Below are 6,000 nucleotides of genomic sequence, written 5' to 3'. Positions count from 1 at the left end.
CTCTAACCTGCCAGGGTCCCTCTGGTACATGCTGCAAGAACAGAAGTCACCTTCCACCCTCCTGCTTGAAGCTGCAGCTAACTTTGCTGTCATGATCAGCTGAGGGAGTGCCCTGCTCCACCTGAAGCCTGTGCCTGAAAGAGATTCACCTAGCCATTGATCTGCAAAGATAAACTTCTAAAGTGCAGGAATTTCCTGTCTCTCAGCAGTTCACTTCCCTGTATCAATATATAATAGAGTCATGAGTGAGGCTGGATTTTGACATGAAATGTTAAACTAATAAATCAAGCTGCAACTATATATAAAGTATGTTTCTAATCTTATAAACATGTAAATATATCCAGATACACAGGTTCAAAGCGAAAAAAATGGGAAAAAAACCAATGTGTAATTATCATCTCACTGTGGTAAGAGTATGCATAGTTTCTACTGATTGATTTTGTGCTTATGTGTTTTGGAAATGTTTAAAATTTGCATGTGTTAAATTTACAGTGACAAATATAAGAAGACTTGCTTGTCTGTGTATTCCTCAGAGAGAAGACATCATGGAAAACAATTCAAGTGGCTGCACTGCTTACTTGTAGGCCCAACGTCCCTCTCTCCTGGGACCCACCCTTGTTTCTTGCTTGGCTTTTTATTCCATCCTGGCAAATTCATTTTGGCTCTCTGCTCCAATTCCACATATCTGTTCATTCATAGTCACCCCCTTAGAACGGTCTTGGGGCTCTTGAACAAGAAGCAGCCATTTCTCCTCTATCACTTCCTCTAAACCCCCTCTTCATCAGGAGGCCTCCGAGGCTGAGGCCTAAAATGGGAATCTTCTTCCACCCCCTGCCAACTCCATCCCTGATTCCCATGGGTCCTGCTTCCCTTTGTGCATCATTCAACTGGATTCTGCCAAAAGTGAGATAAAAAAATGAAAATTAGGACAGTAGGTGGGAAGAAGAAAAAAAAAAAAAAAGGAAACCTATAACATTCAAAAGAAGCACAACTAAATTTGCATAACCTTGGTGTATCTAGGCCACTCTTCTAGCAACTCCGATGGCAACTCGAAGGAATTCAAGTGGTTCTCTCTTGCTCTCTCTCACTTTTTTTTTTTTTATCCCTGTAATTGGAGGCAGAAGAGTGTGTGTCTGAGGGTAAACAGAGTCTTCACAGAAAAACAGTGTACTTCAAGGTCCTCTCTGACAGGAGGAGAACACCCAGCCTCAAGACAGGCAATGATTCTTTCCTGTCCCTGGAGCCACACCTGCGGTGAGTGTATTTGCCTTGGCCTTTCACATTCTCTGACTCATGGGTTTAATTAAACTTTCTATGTGTCTTTTAATACACTCTTTTTTATTAATAATACCAGCTGTGGCTTTAGAACTGACCTGCACACCACCCAGTCTAGAGGCCTGTTTATAATCCTAAACATCAGGGGCATGACAGCGTGAAAGGCCTTACTTACTCAACAACATTTGAAGAGAATCCCTAATTCCGTACGAGGTTTTATTTTTTAAACCTGGGATATTTGCCTCTCTTCTTATTGCTATTTCAGGGAAAAGAGCTGCCAAATGGAGTTTTTCCGTATTTGACTTAAAAGGGGGTAGGGGCAGAAGTCAAACCTTATTTTAACATCGGTGCCAACAGTTGGCCTGAAATAAGTGTTCACAGCCAGATTTTCGAATTCCAGTAACCAGGAGCCCATTATGAAAAGACTCCTACAAATGTTTCTCCCTGAGGCCTCTGGCCAACTACAGTGGAAAGCTTTGATCTTGTCTGGAGCCAAAAGGATCTGAGATGGTGTGGAGACAGACAAGGGTGCTAGCCAAGAGCTCAGCCTGCTGAGCTAGTCCAACACGGGTCTCTCCACTGCTGGACTTGCCAGAGCACTACAGTCCAGGGCTGGGGTGAGCTGGGTTTTAGAACTGTTGCCTGTGGATTGGAGCGCACTGCATTTAGCAGGAGATTGGCCAACTGGTCTACTTGCCCAAAGAGTCATTCTCCCTGGGTCCCTTGGCTGCTCTGTTAAGAACCTCCACTCCTTGACTTTTGGAAGCAACCATGGAAGGCTTTTTGCTTCCCTACAAACTCCTCTGTGAATACACAGGGTCCTTGGAAAAGATCAAGATGCCAGGGTTGGCTATGTTGACTATTGACTCTCACTTGGAGAGCAGGTGTGGTAACTTCTCCAAAACTGCTTCCACAGGCTCAGGATACTGCCCAGACAGTTCAGATTGCTCAAGTCAATCACACTCTTTCTTTGAATCTCTTTCTCTCTCTCTCTCTCTCTCTCTGAATTTGGATTGGCTACAGAAGTTCATATTGGTAGAGGTGAGGTAGACAAGTTGCATTCACTTTTATTAAACTGTACTACATTTATTTCTTTTTAAATTAAATTTTATTGTGCATTATGATTATATATAATAGTGGGAGTCACTGTGATGTGTTCATACCTGCACATAGCATAATTTGGTCTGTTTCATTCCCTGTACCTCCCCTCTTCTTCTCTTCTCCCCTTCCCCAGTTCCCTTCCACTACTCTTTTGGTCTCTCTTCTATTTTCATTTGTTTGTTCTTTCCACAATCCCACAGTGCTGGAGACTCGAACCCAGGCCTCCAGCATGAGAGGCAGGCACTCTACGAGGTACGCTATATGCCCTACACTGCCTCTCTTCTATTTTCATGTGGATGTTTCTTATAGGCCCTTAAGATCCCTATTCCCGAAGGGATCAGAGAAACACGTGTTTTGTAAGTGGGAACCTTACTCCTTTTAAGGATCTCAAGGCTGCAGTAAGACCCCAAAGAAGAATCCCCTGTGAGAAACAGCCTGTTTGTGACTGAAGTTCCATTGGACGAAGTGTTCATGACTTAAGACCCCCCTATTGTTCCTGCTGAAAGATGCAAAGAGTGGACTATCCCATTGATCAGTACACAGCAGTGCTCCCCTGGAGCTCAGGTAATCCTGGATACAAAGGCCTTGACATCTTAAGGAGGGGTAGGACTAGGGAAAGCTCAGGCACAGGAAGACAGCCACCAGAGCTGTCCGGCAGGGAGAGGAATAATAGTGAGTGCCCCAGATACAGGCCTCCCTGCCTGGCTAATGCCCAGACTTAGCTATGGCCGTTTTCACACGGAACCATTCTCTGCTGCTGCCCAAGCTCCATGAGGGTGACGTCAGGCCACAGGATCCACCCCTCCTCTTCCATCATCCTGCTACCTGTTGTAGGGTGTGCAGGTACTTTTGTTGGCCCTACTGGTCCCCACACAGCTGCACCCCAATCACATCCATTCTTCTGTGACCTACAACCCCCACATTGGCTTTGCATGGGCCACTCTATATATAGTCCCCAAACCAGTGCTTCTCTTTCCTCTGTGTCAACCTCCCCTGTAGCCCAAGCCATGCTGAGGAACTCAGGAGTGAAGCATTCCAGTTCAGAAGAGCAAACAAAGCCTGGCAGCCACCAGAGCTAGGGTAGCAGCCCTGCCCAGGGCCAGGGCCCCCGCTTTCCTCTGCACCTGATGCAGTGTGGGCAAGAGAGCCTCCATGGTAGTGTTAGAATCTAAATTTAGAAAGCAGAGCATCTGTGCCTACAGTGGCTGCACCCTGGAATCAGTAGCACCTACCCAGTACCCAAGAGCAGCCTGTGGCACCTACCCTGTACTCTGGGGCAGCCCGTCCAGAAAGAGGTATAGCAGGCAGAGAAAGGATCCATGAAGAAGCCTGGGGAGGGATTGGAAAAGAAAGGGGTTCCATGGGTTGTGATAGTGTAGTTCAAGGCACTCTTGGATGTCTTTTATTGCCATTGCTACTGCAACATGTACCTCTAGAATCTCCTTCCCCCATACCAGAGGAAGCGGGGCATGTATGGTCTCCACTCCATCTTACAGTATTGATCTGCAGTAAAGGACTCCTATTCTGGAGGGAAGATCTTAAAATTTTAAAAATTAACTTGGAACTCACTGCTGGAGATTGCTATCACATTAAGAACCACTGTGACCCTTCAGGGGCCCACCAGACACTGGCAGGGTGAAGCCCACCCAACCAGACCTCTCATAGCCAACTGCAGGACACACACACATGGATTTGAAGGCTGATGATGATTCTGGGAAACTAATGTTTTTCAAAACATTTAAAAATGTTGGGACTTAAGAAAAGAAAAAAAATCCTAATTTTTTATGAAGAACTCTTAGAAGATTCCTCTTTGATTGATTGTTGAATAGATAATCCAGAATAAATTGGGGTACATCACCTGTGAGATTTAAGCAATATTAGGGTAGTATTCCCAAAAGATTCTCAACAGATTTCTACCAGATATCATCCTTAGGCTTTGGGAATAAACACTTCAAACTCTCAAGAATTCCCTAAACGTAAGTTATTCTTTTAGTATTTCTAATATTAATTATACTCTTTATTCATTTTTAAGGATACCTGTAAAGTTATTTCATAAAATAAAAACTGTTAACTTTGTAATATTTACATAAACGGTGGCTTATAGCAAATATTCACACTCTGGAAAAAGCCAACAGGGTTATTACGTATATTCAAATATGTAACTGATGAGTGAAAGGTTGAAAATGTCAATTCAAAGACATATTTTGTTTTCAAAATCTATTTCTTTGAACACCATTTGTAAGAATTTGTATGAAGATGTGTATGAAGTATACTGTTTAAAAATTTACTAATATGAAATTTATTTGTCACAGCTACCATTAGAACAGACAGAATCAAACACACATTTATAACATGGCAATTGCCATGCCCAAGGATGACCAACTGATGAGTTCGTGACTGCTTTTCTCTTTGTGCTCCTGTCCTGGTTTCCAAAAATATTGACCTTAATCTAGAAATGCACCTGTGTCCTACTCTTGTGTTCGATTTGACATCAATGGATTCCTTCACACTGGTGACATCTCTATGTCACTTGCAAAGCTTTAATTCTCAGGAGATCATAAAGCTTTTTCCTGTCCTCCCAAATCTTCAACTGATTTTTCTTGGAATTTGGGATTTGGAAAAAGAGGCATTTCCTGCAAAAACTGGGAAGGCATTTTTATAGGGAAAGACCAGCAGGATGTGCTGCAGGCCCATGGGAAGGTCACTCCAAAGGCTCTGGAGGGGAGGCAGGGAGCTTGTTAAGGGGGGAACAGTGGGACTGGGGAACGAAGTTGTTGTGTAAACGGAAGAGCCCCATCTCTTCTACCCACCTTTGATTAGAAAGTGCATTCAAAGCAGAGCCGCCAGTTCAGCTAATGATTAATGAAGAAACTTTAAAGAATGGAAAGATCAACAAGTTATTTTCAAAGGGCAAGCCAGCATGATCTGTTAGAGAAGGGAAAATAATAGGGAATATTGACATAACTGCTTTCATCAATTAAATTGTACATATTTCTTGTCATAACTTTGACTCTTCTGCCTGTTTTTGTTGTTGTTGTTTTTGGTGTTTGTTTTCTATGGAGTGCAAACAGCTTTCTGGCAATATTGAACAATTTGGTTTTTATAGCTCAAGGATGATAGACTTGCAACCTGTAATCTTTTGGGGGGGTGAGTATTAGGGATTGAACCCAGAGATCTCTGCATTCTCTGACCTTCTTTTTTATTTTTAAATAGTCTCACTAAACTGCCAAGGATTACCTCAAACTTGTGTTCCTCCTGCCTCAGCCTCCCAAGTTGCTGGGATTACAAGCATGCGCTATTGCACCTGGCTAGACTTGTAATCTTGAGATAAATTCACTCCTTGAAATTATATTTGCTAAAATGTTTGTAGGAGAAAACTGTATTTTTGAAATTATAACTTACAGTCATGAGTTGATTTTACCCACAAATTCAGATAATAATTAACTCACTATGGTATTATTGACCTATTTTAGGTAATACCTATAAAAGTACTTTACAAATTTTCTTGAATTTAGGAAATTAGCTGAAGTCCATTGTATTATAAGTAAAATAGAGGGACTCTGTAAGAGATTAAAACTGCTACAATCTCCATTCATTACAGCTCAGCCTTTGGGCCTTTCACTC

This window comes from Sciurus carolinensis, chromosome 4, assembly GCF_902686445.1.
Source record: "Sciurus carolinensis chromosome 4, mSciCar1.2, whole genome shotgun sequence".
Taxonomy (NCBI): domain Eukaryota; kingdom Metazoa; phylum Chordata; class Mammalia; order Rodentia; family Sciuridae; genus Sciurus; species Sciurus carolinensis.
The sequence above is the reverse complement of the archived record's forward strand: the minus strand, read 5'-3'. Positions refer to the sequence as shown.